Consider the following 22,500-nt stretch of genomic DNA (forward strand, 5'->3'; position numbering starts at 1 on the left):
CTTCTGTGTGGAGTCTGCATGTCCTCCCTGCAGTCAAGTAATGTTAAAGACATGCAGGTAGGTGCATACGTGAATGGGTGTGCCTTCTTTAAAGTTTAGGTGTCGGGCTGGCGACTCGGCACCGTAAAATCCACTGCCAATCATTAGCGGACCGGAGTTCCGCTGTGGCGACCCCTAACCGGGAAAAGCCGAAAGACTTAATTGGTGTAATAGAAGTGTTTTGCTTTATGTGCAGGGGAAAGCAATTCCAACAAAGTGGCATTCTCTGTGGTACACACCTATCCCTCCAACATATTCTGTTTATGTTGAAAAAGAGATTTAAAACTCTTGAGTAGGTGTTTATGCCCCAACTGGACTTGTGAATGCGGAATAGGTCTGACATGATAGGATCTGATGAATCTCTCTATGCGAGGCAGATATCACCTCTCAGTAGCCTGTATGACATCAAGAAGAGAGACAAGGTTTTGAGATGGTCAGCAAAGTCTTTAGTCTTTATGATTTAGGCCCTTAATTTTTCTTATAAGAAACACTGTGGGCATTCAATTGTGTCAGATGTTTGGACAGGCACATACCAAAGGGACCTTGCACTCAATGATCGCCCTTATGAGTGCAAAATGCAGTGGAATTGTCATATCCTCGGAACAGGGCACCATACCCTTAATAATAAGTTGTGCAATAAAAAAGGACTTTCTTTCAATAGTGGATATGAGATGATCATAGGACAGTTTATTGTCTACTTAGGTTCCCAGGTCCCTAACTAGTGGATCAATTTTCAGCGTGTGTGTTGTCAATGTGATAGTTACAAGGAACTTTTTGCTTGCTGGAAGATTTTATAATACATTTAGTGTTAGTCCATGGATTTAACACCAGCATTTGGTTTGGGAAAGACCCTCTTAAAGGATCTTGATGTCCTCTTGGGAGTTTATGACAGTGCCAAGATTACAACCACCTCCTTTCTGGACTGTGATGTAAAATTTAATTATGTGTGTATATGTACATTTATATCTCCTCTCTTTATCTATTTGAACATTTTGTCATTTTGATCAAAGGTCAGGGAACAATATATATATATATATATATATATATATATATATATATATATATTTATATATAGAAAGAGAGAAAGAGATGCATACATGCATGTGTACTATAACTATATGTGGGAAGCAGACAGTCAGTTGAACATTCTGAATATGGGAATGCTGGCACAAACAGTTGAAGAGGCATTTCACCAAAGCATGTCCACATTATTTAGTTCAGGATCCTGGTGCAGTCGCGAGCTGGGACTTTACCCTTATCCCATTGCATTATAATCTCAGAGTTGGTATATATATATATATATATATATATATATATATATATATATATATATATATATATATATATATATATATATATATATATATACATACACACACACACACACACATATATATATATATATATATATATATATATATATATATATTTAGATGTGTGTGTGTGTGTGTGTGTGTGCATGTATATATATATATATATATATATATATATATATATATATATATGTATATGCATTTATATCTATAATTATGGTTTGGGGGATGCAAAAAATATTTTCACTTTGTTTTGTTTAATTTTTGATCATTTGATGGTCAAACATTTTTGTTCAATTCTCTGCCATTCGAAAATGTGGTTTCCAGTGTAGTCTGACACCTAGATATGTGTGCATTAATCTGTATCTATATATCGATATAGATATAGATACAGACATATATATATATATATATATATATATATATATATATATATATATATACATAATACAGACATACTCAAACTAGCATATAGATAAGACATACAGAAGGAGAAACAGAGGGAACGAGAGCTATTTTTGCCATTAGGGATTAGATTAGGTGAACCATTATTATGAAAAATATTGAAGGAAGAATTACATGCATTATTTCCTAAATATATCACTTTGTCATTATCCGTTAAGGTACTTTTTTCAAAACTATTAAAAGCAGCTGTGTAAAAGACAGCATTAATATTATGAGAAAAGTAAAAACTTTAAATCTGCATAAGTTATGCACTCATCTGCTTCATGGGAGTCAGGGCACCAAACAAGCATCATCATTGTTTCATGTTCATTGCTTCCTGACCCCAGAAGCACTGTGGGCTGAGGAGGTAACGGCTGGGGGTGGAGCAGAGAGCAGAAGGTTTGCTTCAAAGCCTCTGCAGGCTCCAGGGTAAAGCCTGTCAGTTGGCAGCATCAGTGCTGAAGCAGCTGTTTACTGCTAATTGGAAACAGATTTAGTGTAGTTACATACTGAGAAAAAGATCAACTTCACATGTTACAGGAGACAGTAAAATGCATACAGGAACTGCTGAAAACTATTAATCTTAAATAGAGGAGACAGTCATTTTTGTATGTGATTGTCCGTGCTGTACCTTTTTCTTAGTCAACCTAAATGACAACATAACAGCTAGATGGTGGGGAGTAAAATACTTCCAGAACCTTCACTTTCTATTCAGATGAAATGGAAACCTTATGCTTGTAGCAATACATAATACTATGGCAGGGCATAATACACATAGTTTATTACGGGATCCCAGGTCTAGGGGGGAGAAAATTGTGCCTCCATTGATTTATTTATGTATTTTTTTAATTGTATTTATTTGTTGACATACTAAACCCTCTAGACACAAATGCCTCTTCTATGGGGTGACTAGACTCCCGCCTACTTCGGTGACTTCTTACAGTCACACAATAGGGGACTGGAGACTGTGGCTATACCTCTCAACTACTTAGCACAAGATATCTGGATAAAGTCTAAAATTATTGAGGGACAAAGGCCTAAAAATACGAACAGATTTTAAATATTCCCTTAGAAAGTTGCTGGAGTAATAAGATTTGTGTTACCATGCATTTTCTGAAGGATTTGAAGTCTGAAACTTAAATGTATGCTGTTATTTAATGACTTTAATCCTCAGTGATTTGTCCAAAAAAATACAAATTTTATGACTAACAGATCAAAAATGTGAAGCAAAAATCTGGACATTCTGCAAAATTCTGGTGAGTCGAGAGGTATGACTGTGGCAATCCATCCAAAGATTACAGTATGAGGCTAATTAGTAGCTAAAAGCTTTAATGCTTTGCATTAAACTGATTTGTACATGGAGCTAGGCACTTCTGCAGTCATTAAATACAGCAATTGCAGCTTGAGGCGGTGGAATAGATGCCTCTGATGTCTGCACAGCAGTGTGAAGGAACTTCACTCTGAAAGTCAGTGGCTTAGATTCCTAAATCTTTTGCCATGGCATTAAACTGGGTTTCAGACTAATCACACAGAAAGCCAGTCAGATAAGTTCTCCCCATAAACTGTTGCTGTTGTTGTGTCACTAAATATAAGCAGTGTACCCTTAAGGATGTTTAATCAGGAGTAAGGCCAGAAATTTGAATTTTGTACTGACTTAATGTTGCTGTCCCTACACCCACCTATCATTTAAAAATATCATAACTAACAAAACACTGCCCCTTTGTACACAGGAAAATGACACATTATTTTCAACTGTTGCCACTTATAACAATCAATAGCTACTTTGGAACTGTTTTTATATCAAATGAGCATGTTTTGTATAGCTTTATATTATAATCATTACTTCAGATATTTCTAAATGTTCTGTGCTTAAGTAATAGAATTTCCAAGGGATGTTCATAAACAACATGTTCTTATCAGACTGCAGATCAGAAGGATGAGCTGTATAAGGAGACATTGCAGTCCTTGGGTGCTGTCCTTCAAATTAATTTTAAATTGAAGAGTCCTCTTGCATTAATGGTAGTTCAGGTTAGTATTAAAGATTCTATGCAATATTCCTTAAACAAAGGAACAAAAGTATTCTCACATAACGCTGTTCAATTTCTCCATACTTAGTCAATATCGATGCTTCCTCAGATCTCCTCTGAAAATAGCCTTTATGCCTAACCTGGTCCAGGAAAAAAATATTCTGAAGAATCAATAATCTTCCCAGAGTGTTAGTGGATATAACAGTTATGCATTCTTCCAACCCAAATGCTACTTTGTGTCCATGGTAGACACACATAATTCTGGACATCTCAAAAGAATGAGGTACCAGTGCTAATGAGGTGTATAATGACTCTGTGTCAGAATCACCCATTGAAATCTGTGGATTAGATGGGCAGTTCAAAGCATCTCAACAGCCTGCACTCCAGTGCTGCTTTCTGCCATGTCTTGCCTCTCATCTCAATAATACATCCAGGCACACTTCACCAGTCTGTTGATATTCTGGATCACTTCAGGTAAAGTCTGCATGACACTAAAAATGATTTTTAGTAACTTGGGATATCCACTTGAGATATAATCTATGTAGCAGCACATGTGGTGAACTCCATCCCTTTAACCAAAATACAACAGGTTTGGTTCTGGGTGGCTAGTAGAGAGGACAATATTGGAAGAGTTGGAACTTTGAGAAAATGTTTGATTCTGGATTCCTGTAGAAATAAGCCTAAGTTGAATCCTGTAAACCTTCCTCTGTGCTGAGTATGGCAAAACTGAAAAATGCCATCAGGGACAGCCAGTCCTCAGAAATGTTCAAATGAGGTGCTGTGTACAAGCCAATGATGGAAAACTGGAAAGAACCTCTTTTAGAAAAGTAAAACTCAAAAATGCCAGAGTTTATGGATTAGTCTTCAATGTAGGTGATAGAAATGGAGGTCTCGCTTTCTAATTATTTGGACAGACTCCAGGATATGAACATGAAAGTTTCGACCATGCAGAAAAGGCTCTCAAAAGTATTGCCACAGACTGAACCTGTTAAAAACGATCCTACTGATTTTGAGGACAGGGTTGTGCATATAAATGCGTATTCAGTGTGAATGCTAAAAAAAGCAAAGAAAGAAGATTGCCTGATGTTGTTGAAGCATCTGTTGTCTGAATGGACAGAGTTGAGGAAAGACAGCTGACTTGGGCCATCCGTGCCTTCGTACCAATGCCAAGAAGTAATATCTCCCTATAGACAGAACTGGTTTACTTTGCAGTTACAGGAATGGGGATGGTATAATGGTTAAGGTGTTTATCTTACACGTGCAAGGTACAGGGTTTGATTCTCACAGTTGGGATGCATGGATTGCCTTTAAAAGGTCCCACTGTGGTCATTAACCTAGTAATGACCTATAAAGAAGAGGTCATGAGCAAATTGTAGGGACACAGAAGAATGTATGCTGGGCAAAAAGAGTTTTCTGTGAGTAGAATTATTCCACTAGACCTTTAGGAATTAGAATACATGTATTCCTGTATTTATCTCTTCAAAACAAGAAAAAGAAGGCGAGTATTGCTGAATTCAGTTATATTGAGCCTTTTACTGCAAGCTGGTACTAAGCCTTCCACAACCCTGTAAACCCATGGAATAATTTAATCAATTGAAAATACACTTAGTTGAAGAAGGAAGGTAGACCAGACCTGCCAGTTCAGGTATATCAGGTGGCCATAAGAAGGGGAAGAGAAAGCAGGTAATTATCTTTTCACTTTTAAGAAGAAGGCTGCAACACAAATAGTGGCTTACCTTATCATAGGCAGCTTCATAGGTCTGATGAGGTATTTTGAAGATGCTATCAACATTTCTGGAGAACTAAGTATGTGCTTTTTACTGTTGATTTGTTTGAAGGAGATTGTTTGTTTTGCTTATGCTATTAGTGTGGAACACTGCATGTTTCCAAAGAGTTGATAGTCTTTGTTCCTGCCCTTGCAATACACAGCCCATGTTGGCTTATATTTGCACAAATGTCTTGCTAATAACCCCCTAGTAGTACTTCCAAAGCATTACACTATCATGTATCATAATAAACTGCATGCTGTTACTGCTACAGTGACTTAGAGGGTGACAGTGAAGTGATATAATGTGAAGCTGTGAGAGGGGATTGGCTGCTAAAGCACTCATTTGGTGGTAGAATGGGGTGTCGGTTGTGAGTACATGACAACACAGTCATATGTGATATGTATCCTCATTGAAACAGGTTTACATTGTAAATAAAACTGATGTGTGCTGATCTGTATTACCCCCTTTTTAATGGGTAGCATAGTATTTAACTTACAGAGGGTTCCATTAATACTTACTTTTCATTACCACCTGCTTCAGTACAACCATGTATTTGCTGATCTAAACTGCTGTCGTTCATGAAATAGATGTATAACAATTCTTATCACATTATGTCTTATAGGATATGCAATGATACCGCAACAGATTTAAAAAGGTTAACAATGGCATCTACACTATTTTACTACTGCTAGGTCTTTGGCATGACAAAAGTTAATTTAGTGAATCATGTGACTGACAGAGAAAGCAGTATTAAAATGGTTATTGCTTTCTACATGCCCTCTGAGGTTCAGTAATGAATACAAGGAAAAAGTGAAAACTACTGTACACTGCTTTCTATAGCTGTCCATGCGTTCATAGGTTCTTACTAAGCTTATAGCCAAGGAGCCACCAGGAAGCTCAATCATTTCATTCAGCACTGGTTCAAGATTAATATTGCCCCCATTAAGTATGTTATCCCATTATATTCTATGTGAAAATGTTCACTCACTCATCCAATTATTCAAAATGGTTTTAAAGGTTGTCATGGAAATTAAAAGTATTATTGTTCTGGTAGACATTATTTTCATAACATCGATAATATTATTTACATTGACACACTAAAACAGATAAAGAGACACATGCCGAACAGTCCAGAATGGCCTGGGACTATCTCTGTCTAATTCCATAGCAGTGCTACATATAGTTATAGCTGCATATACATAGGATGTATTTGAGTAACTCCTAGTTTGATCAGCTGTGATGAGTAGCACCTAATGGTTTGTGAAAGGTGTCACTAATGATGGTTACTTGTAGAGGAGGAAGACAGGGATGGATTGAGCTAACCCTCCATTTTGAGTTCTACAAATTAAAAAAGAAGGCTGGCTGTATCTCTTTAAGTTGTTAAGTAATTTAAGACAGATCATGTTGTATGAGCTATACATTAAGAGGATTATTGGGTAAGCATTTGAAATATCTGGGTTGTGAAACTAGAAGTATATATCTAAGGCAGGGATCCCTATATTTTTGTTCCTTGAGATTCGTAGGGAGGAAACCAGTTATACTTGAACAGGGAATGGTCTATGCTATGTCTTTAAGACCCTGTATTATGACCCCTTTGTTATTTATACAGTGTGTTTGTAAGTAGTTTGTGTCCTTAGAGATAGCTATATCATATTTCAGTGGTAGTTGCAGACAACCAGTGTCTATGTTTCTCAGAAACAACTTTCCTTCTGGATGTAGGGATGAGCTTAGATGGAGTTTGTTGCTATTTATAGCAATAACCCATGCCTGGGTGTGGGTAATGCTAAATTTACCCACGGTTGGCCTGGTTTGGTCCCGAGGCTGAGCCCGAGGACCAAACAAAGCCAACCATGGGTAAATTTAGCATTACCCACACCCAGAAGTGGGTTATTGCTATTATACCATGACATTATTTAAGAAAAGAAACTGTTACTTTTCTTAAATAATGGCATAGTATAATGCCTGTTTACTGCCCTTCCGCAGATGTCTGGCATCGCGGCAGTTCTGATGTACTGCGCCTGCGCAGTACATCAGAGTTGTAAAAGCAACGGAGAAAGCAAGATCTCCATTGCTTTTTAGTGTCGCTATGTTAAATGAGTTTAACATAGCGAGACAGTTTTAAAATAAGCAACGGACATCTCTGTTGCTTATTTTAAAACTGTCTCGCTATGTTAAACTCATTTAACATAGCGAGATTAAAAGCAACGGAGATCTTGCTTTCTCCGTTTTAACACTGTCTCGCTATGTTAAATGGGTTTAACATAGCGAGACAGCTTTAAAATAAGCAACGGAGATCTCTGTTGCTTATTTTAAAGCTGTCTCGCTATGTTAAACCCTTTAACATAGCGAGACAGTTCAAAATCGAGTTATACTAATGGAAAAAAGTCCGGGCGACCGGACCTTTTTCCATTAGTATATCTCGATTTACAATGGGCACGCTGGCCAATCAGCGTGCACGTTTTGGTGGGGTCATGGTATAATAGAGGATATTCTACAGTGTGCTTCCTTGGGGGCCACATTATCAATCTCTGCCTTTGCCCCTTAGCAGGGGCTACTTGCCCGCTACTTGGAAACAGTTTCATGTCAAGGAGATGTGGGTTAAGTAAGTTAGAAACTAACAGATGAAGAATGTTTTCATGGCATGTTGATAAACTGAGCAGTTCACTGAAATGACCTGCTTTGTATGCAGGACACTCGTCTGACCAAAATTAAGCAGATCAAATTATCAAACGCTGGATATCCAATGGGAGAAGTGAGAGGAAGAGAACCTGCCTTCTGATTTCTTAGGTGTCCCCATAAACATTGATGCAATGTTATTGTTAGGAAGAGTCATTCTTTTTAATGACAGCACAGGTCCAAGCATCTGATCACTGTGGGAGGTATTTATATTCTTGTTGGGACATCACTGATGAAACTCAGCTGATTCTGTACAGGATGTATGAGTTCCAAGGGATGATTATAGCACTGGCTGATGAGGGATTGTGGTAATTAGTGTTATAAGGGATTATGGTAATTTCTAATGAGGGACTATGGCAATGACACATGAGGAATTATGGTAGTGTATGAGGGATTATCATTAAAACTGATGGGATTATGTAATGACTGATGAGGTATTATAATAATGACTAATAGAAGGAATTACAGTAATGACTGATGAGGTACTATGGCAATGACTGATGCAAGGGATCATGATAATGAATGAAGAGCAATTACAACAATGGCTGATGAGGAATTATGTAAATGACTAATGGAAGGGATTATAGCAATGAGTGAGGGGATAATTATAATTATTGATTAGATTTTATGGCAAGGATTATGGAAATGAATGATGGGTAATTATGGTAATGACTAATTGAAGGGATTATGGTAACAACTGATGAGAGATTACAGCAATGACTGATAGAAAATTATGGTAATGATTACCTCTGGAATTGCTATTTAACTGTAGTCTCCAAAAAGTTTTTGTGCCTCACGAGTGGAGAATAGCAACAGTCATCCTTCTGCATAAAGGTGGGCTATCTATGGACCTTGGAAACTACAGTCCCATAAGTCTCACTAGTCTTATATGCAAAGCCATGGAAAGAATTATCATGTAAATGATCAATAATGACATAGGAAACCTTCAGACACTGGACCCAACCCAAATTGGTTTCATCAAGGGCAGGTCATGCCTGATTAACATGGTTGACTTCTTTGAAAAGGTCACCAAAGCAATGGATAATAGGAAAATGGTTCACACTTCCTACCTTAAACTGGCAAGGCATTTGACATAATACTTCGCTCAGGCATTGTTGACAAATGCAAGAGGTTAGGTATAAACCCTTATGTCACTTAGTGGATAGCCATCTGGCTCATAGGCAAGACCAGGAAGTTAGAATTGAGAAGTCCACCTCTACAAAGAGGCCATTCACAAGTGGAGTCCAACAAAGATCAGACCTGGGACTGCTCCTTTTTGGTATTTACTTCTTTGAAGTCAAGGCAATGTCAATGGTCACTGGCTGACTAAATTTGAAGATGATTACAAATTAGGAGTTGTCATTGAACCCCCCACTAGAACAAATGTTTTCTAGGAAGAGATGACACAGACCAATAACTGGTGTCAGAGCCTTGGACTAAAACTAAATACCAAGAAATACATAATGATATCCTTCAGAATGCCTTCCATGCCTGGTAATCATATTGACAACATGCCCCTAAGAGTTGCCAATTAGCCAGGGACTTGCGTGCACACGTATACATATACAGTAATCTAACCTTTGACCATCACATATCTACAGCAGTGAGGAAGTCACTCTATGTTGTGCAACTTATAAACAAAGGTATGGCATCTAGAGCCAAGGAAATCATTGTTCCACTCTATACTGTATTCATTAGGCCTATCATGGAGTACAATGCCCCTTTGGTTTGTACCTAACCAGGCATATCCAACAATTAGAATGTACACAGAGGTTCCTCACTAAAATAATTTAGAGCATAAATAAAATGTCCTTTGCAGACCACCTCAAGGCCCTATCACTGTATTTTGTCTCCTACAGACTTTTTAGGGAAGATCTATGTCTGGCATACAAGCCATTGTCAAACCATACCCTGATGGACATCCTGCACGTCTGCAAAACAAACGGCACCAGAATTACCCATACTAAAGAATTACACTTTGCCTGTGGTATAAATAGGACCTGTTGGAGAGACAGGTATGAATCCTAGAGACTAGCCCTTCTCTGGAACAGGCTCCCCATCCATGTGAGACAGAGTTCCCTAACCTAATTTAAGGATAACGTGGACCATTAGACGGAGAACAAGAAATGCGTCCCTAATTTGGCACCTATGTCTATAATGGACACAGGCAGTCTGTAAATGGTTCATATGCCAGGCCCCTGCTTGTAAATGCTCCATCTTCCAATCCCCTGCTTGCACTTAAATAAGGGTACCAGAACTTGCCAGAGATTTAGAATGCATGGCTAGGCTTAACCCTTGTGGTTGTTAGCCTAGTAAATACCTATGAACCTATGGACCTATGAACTATGGTAATGACTGACAGTATTCATATTAATGACTGATGAGGGATTATGATAATGAGTTATATTGCACATTTCAGACATCTTGTAAATGACCATCAGCTAGTCACTAGTCCACCACTGGGTCTACCAAAGCCGACCTAGCCTCTTTTAGCTTACCTCCAATCCATGTTTGGGGCTAGTGTGCAGATTAAGGCAGGAAAACCAACAACAAAGGGTATAAAATGACTAGGCTTGTAGAGGCCTTGGGGCTAATAGCCTAGTAACCTTCTATGATCCTGTGATCCTATGACCCTATGGTTTACGTAAAGAAATGGTGGTGTAGAGTGAGCCAAAAAATTAAGGAGATGTAGTTTGTACTATGGACAAAATACAAAAGGAAGATGCAGAGACAATCCTGAAGAATAATGGTGAGATGGAAAAGAAAACATATATAAAAGGAAAGGCAAAAGTGGAGTAGTAGAAGAGAAGGCAGAAGAAAATGTAAAATGGAAGTACGTGGTAAGGGTTCAAACTAAAGAAGACAAAAGAAATGGACAGATATGAAGTGTGGGGCAATTTAATAGCTCATTTGGGTGTGACAGCGCAAGAAATAAGAGCATTTATTCTTATTAACAAAGAGACATTTTGTGACATTATATTTGAGACTGTTTTTCAATGGAAATTTTTCTTGGAGAATAAGGAAAAAAGAAAGGCTGTTACCCATTGAATATTTATGTGTTAATAGTATTTAAAAGAGAAACAAAAATGAAAATTCATCTACAATTTTGAACAGGGGTAGAAAGGGAGACTTTGAAAGGACATTCAAAAGTTTTGTGTAAAGAAGTACTGGACACTGCAAAGGTTTATGACAAAAGAGGTTTATGGACTGGTGGCTGAATCTAATATTGTGTTAAAATAGAAAGTGCAAAAGATATACATAAACCAAACATGATAAATGCAGAGGAGAATAGGAGTGTTGTAAAATACTGTGGACAACCCAAAACATTTTTTTTGTGGAAAAGAATGATATCTGACAAGTAGCTATATCAAAAAAGGTTATATTTATGGAGAAATGGGACAAGATGCAAAAATATGAATTGCAATATTGCAAATATAACTAAACTGGACATTTGTGGATGAATTGTAAAAATGAAAAGAACAGTAAAGAAAAAGAAAAGAAAAAATGAACAAAGAGATAAAATTTTAAAAGTAGAGGAAATAAAAGAAAACCTGGATGAGGAAAAAACATAATAAAGAGGACACATAAGAAGTTTTGGAAATAAGTGTTGAAGAAGACATAAACTGGAAGGAAGTAAAAGGGAAAAAATCTATTGGTAAAAGGTTTAAAGACAGAAATAAATTTAAAGGGATAAGTACAAAAGAAAAAAAGAAAGGAATTGGATGAAAAAAAAATATATGCAGCTAAAGATTGGGGCTTGGTATAATTGTTAAGGTGTCTGACTCCCCAACACAAAGTACAATTTTGATTGTCACCTTTGGGAAAGAAATTGGTTAAGCTTTAAATGGCCTATTAAAAAAGTTAGGTCAGCAATTAGCTATGGATTTATGAATGTATAAAAAATGGAAAATAATTTTAAAATGCTTTTTGTAAATGTGAATAGTATTAAGAATAAAGTTAAGAATAACAGGAATTTTGGAATGGTGTAATACATATGATGTAGATATAATTATATTAGAAGACACACAATTTTTACCAAATAAAGAAAGATTATAAACAGAGAAACTAAGGGGAGGAAAGATAATCTGGGATTTGGGAAATGAGAGATGTTCTGGAATAGCTATATTCTGTAGAAATACAGTAAAGATATTAGATGTAACTTTAACAAAAATGGGAAGATTAACCATTGTAGATTTAAAATGGAAAGAACAAGTCTACAGAATTATAACACTGCATGCTTATACTAATTATAAAGAAAGGGAAAGCTTATTTCATCATATTAAACTATGTGGTGATAAATATGATTATTATTACAACAGAAAACATTAATTGTGATTTAAGAGGCAGTATTAAAAGAAAGGAAATTATATAAAAAAATGTTAGAAATGATAAGATGTGGTAAGTTAAAACTTTTGGACAAAAATTCATGGATTTACAAAAGGGGTATGTATAAAACTGAAATAGATTGCTTTATAGTATCAGAAGGTTTAGTTATAAGAAAAGAGGGGGTAGTTGAAACAGGATTTTCTGACCATCTTGCAACATGGCTAGAGATAAAAGAAAATAAGTAATATATAAAAATAGGCAAAGAAATAAAAATGATAAATGAGAAAGTATTGAATGAAGAAGGAAACAGATTAGTAATACATTTATGGAAAAATCATATTACTATGAGAAGATTTTTAAAAAATTGGTCTGAATGATGGGTAATATTTAAGGAAACATATAAAATGCTTTTTTTACAGTGGCAATATGATGTGTGAAAAGTAGAATAAGAAAAAAATAAAAAATATATAAGGTGATTGTCACCTTTGGGAAAGAAATTGGTTAAGCTTTAAATGGCCTATTAAAAAAGTTAGGTCAGCAATTAGCTATGGATTTATGAATGTATAGAAAATGGAAAATAATTTTAATTAACCAACCAGATAGAACTCCCTCACTGTGTAGCATTCTGATCCCATATACTAACCTTAATAGTCTTCGATCATCCAACAGCACCCAGATCCTAACCATTAAAGCTAAGAACTCGGGCGGTGATGCTCTCTTTGCCAACTCCATTGGCAAGCCGTGGAACTCCCTGCCAAACTACCTTAGAATTACAACCTCGCACAATCAGTTCAAAAACAACCTGAAAGAATATCTCAAGACACAATGGCTATGCCCATGCCCTGAACCTGACTAACTACACATATCAAACCCATCTAGTCCCATATCTCCTTAGTCCATGTTCCCTATGCAGATCTTTAAAATCTCTCAACCCTAATTCTAAACGGGTGATTCTTGAACTAGTCTATATACTATTAGTATATAAGAAATCACTGCTATGTATTACCTGCTGTTTGTTCTTTTGTCTTATATAACATCCATGAAATTTTTTCTCATCTTGTAAATGTAACATGTACCCTTTTTTTAGAACTTGTATTTTTTATAACTTGTATTTTCAACTTGTTTTAACCATTATGTTGGAGCTTTTCTCCTCGGGCCTCTACCAAAAAGGATATGTATCCAGCTAGACTAGCCCGGTTAACAAATGTAAAATAAAATAAATAAAATAAATAAATATAATGATGTATTGAATGATATAGAACATCATGACAGAAAATACTTTGACAAAGAAAGAATTATATGAAATAAATCAAGAAAAACACAAGAACTGTTATATGATCAAAGATATTTTTTACAAGAAAAAAGGGAAGACATATCAGGTTTGAGGCGCCCATACCCTGGCCCAGCCATCAAGGAGCCTCAATCCTCACCACTAACACCAGTGAGGGGCGTCTCATATAGGAGGAAAGGATAAAAAAATTCACACAGTAAAGTGTAATTTCCCTTAAGAGCACACAGAGATCACAGTCAGTCTGGGGCTGGTCACTCCCTTGCTCTCCAGGTCCCTAATAAGACTCCCCACTGGCACAGCTATAGGGTCCAGATCTCAGCCTAGTGGGAAAGCTAGAACCTCCATCATCCTCTCTGTCCAATCAGTGCTTTGTGTCCTTGCCCAAGTAGCTGACGCACATGCAAACACACACACTTTGAGAAGAGTTTATACAACCACACAGACACTCCTGGGGAAGGCAGGAGACAGGTTCTCCAGCAGTGCCCCTTTTTCCTAGACTATACGGTAGTATCAGCTGCCACCACCCACTAATATTTATCAGCTACTCAAAAGGTCCTTAAAAGGGTGCCCAATTATTACTGTTCAATATTATTATCCAATTGGTAGTATAGCTAAACAGTCAAGGCTTATTAGAGTGACTTGGTACAGGATCACTATATACATGCAATGTACTTTTAGAGCTTAACTTATCTATACACAAAACAGCCACAGTTGAAAGGTTTTAAAATATTTAATAATACATAATAAAAACACAAGACAATACTTTTTGTTACACAGTGCTAGTCAGGAGTTCAAACATCACAGAGAAATACAAAAAATAATTCAGTAGTACAGTTCTGACATCACAGAAAAACACAGTCTAAACTTTCTCGTTTCTAGCTATTTCTAAGAGAAAACACAAATCTAAGATAAACCTACATATAGAGCAAGACAGAGTGCTGATGAGTTGGATGGTCAAGACAAAAATGCTTAATGCTCTTTGATGCTCTCTGTTTTTAAAATCACATTCCTGGTTCCCATTACATCATTCTTCAGAAACTACATTTACATTCTTCACCTCTGGGCAGAAACCAGAGCAATAAAGGACATTTATGCGTGCGAATTCTAGCCATTAATTCTGGCCTTAAAACAATAGCAAGAATCCCTTCACCTAGACAGGCTGGAGCTGACTTGAGATCAAAGGGTCACAACATGTTTAACTTGGTCAGCAGAGTGCACTGCTGTTACATTTTTGCAACATCATTTTTTCCATTTAAGACAACAATTAATATTTACAGATGACAGAATTATCTTCAAAATTCTATCTGGCTAGGCTGGTAGCCTTCTCCTATCTGCATCCAATTTTCACATTTCTCCCCCCCCACTGGAGAACTTAAGCTAGTTTTTCAAGTGACTCTTGAGAAATGCTGCTTGAGAGGGTTAGGTTTATCTGAGTATACCTTACCCCATTCCCTGTTTTGAGAGCCCATCTGCATTGGCATTGCTAATCCCACTGCAGTGCTGCACTGACATATCATATGCTTGCAACCCTAGGCTCCATCTTAGCAACTTGGCATTTCACTGGCTGGCTCTGTTTAACCATGTTAGGGGGTTGTGATCTGTCATAACAGTGAATTTCCTTCCATACAGATAAGGCTGAAATGTCTGCAGTGCCCACACTATGGCTAGACATTCCTCTTCTACAGCTGCATAGCATTCCTCACTGGGTTGGAGACTATGACTGAGATAAACCACTGGGTGCTGTTCTCCCTCTGAAGAAATTTGGCTAAATACAGCCCCCACCCCATGGTTTGAAGCATCCACCTGCACAACACATTCTTTGCTGTAATCTGGACTGGCTAACACAGGGGGTCCTCCCAAAGCTTCTTTAAGATTTTGGAATGCCTGCTCACATGCTGGGGTCCACACTACCTTATCTGGCCTATTCTTCCTTGTCAGGTCTGTGAGGGGAGCAGCTATGGTACTATAACTGGGAATGAACTTTCTGTACTACTCTGCTGTCCCTAAAAATACCCTCACCTGCTTTTTAGTAACAGGTGCAGGCCATGTTTTTGGCTTCCACTTTGGCAGGTTCTGGCCTTATCTTACCACTCCACACGCTATGTCCTAGGTAGGAGATCTTTGCCATACCCACCTGACATTTGCTCGGCTTAATGGTCAACCTTGCAGTCTGTAGTCTGCCCAGCACCTCCCTGACATGCTGAAGGTGCTCTAGACAGGAATGGTTGTAGATGGCAATATCATCTAGGTAAGCAAGGGCAAACCCTCCTGCTCCTGCTAGGATACAATCTACCAGCCTCTGGAAAGTCGCTGAGGTATTCTTCATCCCAAAGGTCATCTTTGTGAACTCATACAGGCCAAAAGAAGTCACAAAGGCTGACTTCTCTCTAGCACTGGGAGTCAAGGGCACCTACCAGTAACCCTTGGTAAGATCAATGGTTGTAAGATAATTAGCCTCATCCAGCTGCTCTAGGGCCTCATCTGTCATAGGCATGGGGTAACATCTGACTCTGTGTGACTATTTAATTTTCTGTAGTCCACACGGAATCTGGTGCTGCCATCCTTCTTTGGCACCAGCACCACTGGGGAGGCCCAGGGACTGTTGGACTCTTGAATCACCCCTAGTTTCAACATCTCCTGTACCTCCTCCTTCAGAGTCTGTTTGACTCTCTCAGGCACTCTATAAGGGGCCTGCCTAATAGGCCTTTGGGGACCTGTATCCACCTGGTGCTGCCCCAGGTGGGCGCACTCTGGTTTCCCAGTGAACATGTTCCCAAATTCCTGCAACACTGCTTGGATTACTCAAATCTGGGTAAGAGATAGCATCTGGGACATTGCTACCCCTTCCACTGATGTGTCAGCTCGAGCCGCACTGAGGAGATCAGTCCCCAGATCTCCCTCAGACTACTCCTGCAATCCACTGCAAATGCTCAGCACAAGGGCCACCCAATCATGGTAAAGTTTCATTATGTTAACATGGTACAATTTGTGCCTGTGCCTTCTGCCTAGCAGTTCCACCATGTAGTTAACATCACTTACCTTTCTTATCACCTTGTAGGGTCCCTCCCAAGCTGCTTGCAGCTTGTTGTGTCTGACAGGAATGAGAACTATTACCTGCTGTCCCACAGCATACTCTCTAGCTCGAGCATTCCTGTCATACCACACCTTTTTCTGTTGTTGGGATTCTGCCAGGTTCTCCTGGGCCAAGCCCATGAGTTCCCTGAGCCTTGTCCTGAGGTTTAGGACATATGCCACAACAGACTCCTTGTGAGACTCGCACTCACCTTCCCACTAAACTCAAATTAAATCTAGAGGTCCCCTCATCCTATGCCCATACCAGCAACTCAAAGGGTGAAAAACCTGTGGCTTCCTGGGGAACCCCTCTGTAAGCAAACAACAGATGGGGCAAATGTTTGTCCCACTCACTCTTAAACTGATCTGCAATTGCCTGTAGCATGGACTTCATTGTAGAGTTTAACCTCTCAACAAGACCATTAGTCTGGGGATGGTATGGGTGGTTTTCATGTGCTTCACCCCACAGGACTTCCACAGACAAGCCAGCAGGTCTGACAAGAAATTGGCAACTCTGTCAGTTAGTATTTCTTTTGGGAAACCTACCCTGCTGAAAATCTCTAACAAAGCATTTGCCACCTTCTCTGCCTCAATGCCAGACAAAGTGTGGAACTTCGGGTACTCAGAGGACCCACAATATCCATAGCCACCATCTGAAAAAGCTCCTCAATCAGAGGCAAAGGCATCAAAGGAGCTCTAACCTTGCCTCCTGCCTTGCCTACCTTTTGGCACTGCTCACAGGTCCTGCAGTACCCTGTTACATCTCCGGAAATTCCAGGCCAATAGAAGTTCTGCATAATACACCTCTTTGTACGTTTTATGCCCATATGACCTGCAAAGGGAATATCATTGGCTATGGCTAGAAGCACCAGACGGCAGGCTCTAGGCACTACCAGCTGCTGTACTTTCTCATCTTCTAGCCCTCCCTCAGGGGTCCACTCTCTGTATAGTAACCCTTTGTCCCAGTATACAGATTCCCCCTTTCCTTGAGAATCAGGTGCCTCCCTAACTACCTGCCTCAGGCATTGCAATGTAGGATCAGAGAGTTGAGCCTGTCTCAACTTTCTCCTTGTAACCCTTCCCAGCTCCCCTTCCATAGGAAATCTGGCATCCTCGTACAGTGGTGCCTCACTGTCAGCCTGTTACTACTACTCACCTCTACCTTTGCAGTCACTTCTTCCAAGGAGCCATCAGTACCTACAAGCAGCTGTGGCTCACCTTCAGTCTCATTACTACAGAGTAGCTGCCTTCCTGACATAACCACCTCACCAGTCCTGGCTGTAAGTATGCAGTCTGTCTGGGTCTCCCCCAGGCTACCAGAACTACATGCTTGTCTCCTAGCCTGACTGCGTGTAACTGCATAAGCACATGGTACTGCCTCATCCAAATCCTTCTCTATCAGGACATCTCAGGATGGTAGTTTGGTACTGCTGTTGTCTCAAGACAACCTACTATTGGCATTTTGTCTTTCCCACTTACTGGCTCCCTTACCTTTTGTTCCCCACCTTGCCTCTGTGGACATCTGTATGCCACATGGCCCCACTGGTTGCATTCAAAACATTTAACCCTAGCTCCTAGACATGTACATGGACTAGTGGCTTCCCCTGCCACTGGCAGATTCAGATGGGGCAGTCTATGCTGCCCACCATGGATTCCTTTAGACCCATGAGCAGTACTGGGGGTCCCTTTCCTGTGTAGGGCTGCCCTCTTTGCCAGGTAGAGGTCTCTCTTCTTCTCCAACTCATCTGAACTAGCACATCAGCTAACCAGATCCTCGTGTCCTCAGGCAAAGTGCTAAGGGCTTGTTCCCTCACCAAAAGGTCTGCCAGCCCTTCAAAAGTGGTGACCCAAAATCCACTCACCCACCTATGGAAATAAGTGCTCAGTTCAGCAACATATTCACACACACTTTCATCTGCCTTGCATCTATGCTCATGAAACTTTTTCCTATACATTTCAGGTGTTTGCTTAAACAATACTAACAAGTGATTTTTAACAGCAGTATAATCAAAACATGCAACGTCAGACATTTTTGACAAAACAGTTACAGCTTTACCATAGAGTAAGGGGGTCAGGAACCGTACCTAGTGCCTCTGGTCAACACCATACTGTTTGAATAACCTCTCAAACATATGAATGAATCTATCAAAATTATCCCCTCTTTAAATTACAGAAGAAATTTACTGACCTTTTGTGCTTCTGAGGTCCAGTTACTCCCTTCCCCATTACCTCCATGACTCATGCCTCCTCTGCCGCTAATTTTCCTTGGCTTCTATCTCCAAATACCTGGCCTCCAACTCAAGTCTCTTTAGCTCCAGCTGGATTTTTAAGTCCTCTGCAGAAAGGTTGAGCTGTCCATTCTCCAAGGGTATTATATCTCCACTGTCAGTCTGATTGTCCTCCTGGTTGCTGTTTTTTGATGCATCTGTAACCAAAGTTGCAATCAGGTCTGCCTTAGTCAGGTTTCCATGCACCAGTCACCTAGCCTGGCACATCTCCGCCAGCTGGCTCCTTGTCAGCTTTCTATATTCCTCTGCTGACATGCTGCCTGCTCACCCTGACTAACTAAGCTAAAAAAAGAAATAAAACAATTGTGATCTGAACTCTGAGTATTCACTGCATGGCTGATTTAGAGTACAAAACACCTTCAAAGCTCTCTCTACACAAGGTACAGGAATTCACTCTACCCACACCACTACAAGCCAATTAGTATTTGCCAACCAATTAATATGTGGTGTGGATATCCCACCACTACCACCAATTAATATGTGATCCCCGTGCCCTGGCGCAGCAATCAAGGAGCCTCAATCCTCACCACTAACACCAGTGAGGGGCATCTCATATAGGAGGAAAGGATAACAAATACACACAATAAAGTGCAATTTCCCTTAAGAGCACACAGAGATCACAGTCAGTCTGGGGCTGGTCGCTCCCTTGCTCTCCAGGTCCCCAATAAGACTCCCCACTGGCACATCTCAGCCTAGTGGGCAAGCTAAAACCTCCAGCACCCTCTCTGTCCAACCAGTGCTTTGTGTCCCTGCCCAAGTAGCTGGCACACATGCACGCACAAACTTTGAGAAGTGTTTATACAACCACACAGACACTCCTGGGGAAGGCTGGCACAGGATCTCCAGCTGTGCCCCTTTTTTCCCAGACTATATGGTAGTATCAGCTGCCACCACCCACTAATATTTATGAACTACTTAAAAGGCCCTTAAAAGGGTGTCCAATTATTATTGTGCAATATTATTATTCAATTGGTAGTATAGCTAAACAGACAAGGCTTATTAGAGTGACTTGGTACAGGATCACTATATACATGCAATGTACGCTAGAGCTGAACTTATCTCTACACAAAACAGCCACAGTTGAAAGGTTTTAAAATATTTAACAATAAATAATAAAAACACAAGACAATACTTTCACTACACAGTGCTAGTCAAGAGTTCAGAGATCACCAAGAAATACTTAAAATAATTCAGTAGTACAGGTCTGACATCACAGAAAAACACTTAGTCTAAATGTTCTAGTTTCTAGCTATTTCTAAGAGAAAACACAAATCTAAGATAAACTTGCATATAGAGCAAGACAGAGTGCTGATGAGTTGGATGGTCAAGACAAAAATGATTAATGCTCTCTTATTCTCTCTGTTTTTAAAATCACATTCATGGTTCCCATTAAATCATTCTTCACACTTCCATGGGTTCCCAGGCTAACAGAAACTACATTTACATTCTTCACCTCTGGGCAGAAACCAGAACAATAAAGGACATTTATGCATGCAAATTCTAGCCATTAACTCTGGCCTTAAAACAATAGCAAGAATTCCTTCACCTAGACAGGCCGGAGACGACTTTAGATCAAAGGGTCCCAACATGTTTAACTTGGTCAGCAGAGTGCACAGTTGTTACACTTTTATAACAGCATTTTTTCCATTTAAGTCAACAAGCCTGTGGTTTACATTAATATTTACAGATGACAGAATTATCTTCAAAATTCTATCTGGCTAGGCTAGCAGCCTTCAACTATCTGCACCCGGTCTTCACTAGGTTACTTAAGCTGATTAGTAAAGGAAGATGGCAGTGTAAAGAGAGAAATAAAGAATGTAAAAGGAAAATTAGAAAGAACTCAGGAAAATAATATGAATAGTGTAGTACAATATATGCATGAAATGTTTAAAGCAAAATAAAGGTAGCGAAAAAATGTGGAAAGTAAGAGTTGGAAAAGGAGATTTCATTAAATGAGCTAAATAAAGTATTAGGACAAGTAAATATAGATTTGGCTACAGGCACAGATGGAATAGGGTATGAAATATGCAAAAATGTAAGGGATTTGGAAAAAAAATGTTTAAAGTTTTTGAATGAATGGTTAAATGAAGGTTTTATGTATAAAGACTTATGTAGTGAAATACAGAAGAAAGATAAAAGAGAATTAAAAAAAATGCAGACTGGTAGTTTTGAATAATAATGATTATAAGATCTTTATCAAAATAATATTAAAGACATCTGACACTAAAATGGGGAATATTATGGAAGATAGCATATATAGTATAAAGAGGAAGGGTTGTCAAGAATTATTAATGATAGAGACATTGTGAATGATATTATGAACAGAATAGAAGTGAAAATCATGACAGTTGACTTTAACAAGGCATTTGACATGATTGTAGGTAATAATGAAGGAATATAGTATAAGTGAGAAAGCTAGGAAATTATATATGTCAGTATATAGTAATAGTAAAGTACAACTTCTTGCAAACAGCTTGTTAAGCCATGAGGTTCATATGAATAGTGATGTAAGACAGGGATGCCCAATGAGCTGTATACTCTTTGCATTAGTTATGAATGGGATAGTATGTGAAATAAAATACAAAATGAAGGAGGCGGGATATATTACACTTGAAGGGTTGAGAATTTCAGTTATGTTAACATATACAGGTCACAGTATAATTGTAAAAAAATGAAATTTGGATAAAAGAAGTAGTATTTTGCACAAAAGAGTATTTAGAGATGGTATGGATGTCTTTTAATAAAGAGAAAAGTAAAGGTTTAGGTGATTTAATAAAGATCATGGGTATATATTTTAAAATTAATGACATTTCGGTGTTAGGTATAACATTTGAAAGTAAAGATGTCAGTAGAACTCAATGCCAAAAAAAAATAGAAGAAATAAAGCAAACATGTCTTTTCTGGAGAACACTTAATTATCATTTAGAACAAAGGCTTATTTGATAAATTCAGTACTGATGGGAAAAATAGGATACTTAGTAGGTGTATTTATGTTGCCAACAGTATTTGAAAAGGAATGATTGCAGATATATATATTTTTTTCATTTATATGGGGTCTAGATGAAACCCAGTAAAAAGTTTTATATGTAAATAAAGAATAAGGAAGTTTAGGCTTAATTAACCCAGTGGTATACACTGCTTCATTAAATTTGTACAAAGTATACATTTGTATAAGTAAAAAAGATGAGAGATTAGTAGTAAAATGTATGATAAATTTGGGGGTATGGTAAAAAAGAAAATGAGAAAAAGAGTGTA

At 38.5% G+C, this 22,500-nt stretch overlaps 1 protein-coding gene across 2 annotated transcripts in view; it reads right to left on the reverse strand.

The window, feature by feature from the left end:
• The window catches only part of ARHGAP31 (Rho GTPase activating protein 31), an 870,295-nt gene that overhangs the window by 599,059 nt on the left and 248,736 nt on the right, over positions 1 to 22,500 (reverse strand). The window lies entirely within an intron of this gene.

This window comes from Protopterus annectens, chromosome 5.part1 (assembly GCF_019279795.1).
Source record: "Protopterus annectens isolate FY-2018-M chromosome 5.part1, PAN1.0, whole genome shotgun sequence".
Classification (NCBI taxonomy): domain Eukaryota; kingdom Metazoa; phylum Chordata; order Ceratodontiformes; family Protopteridae; genus Protopterus; species Protopterus annectens.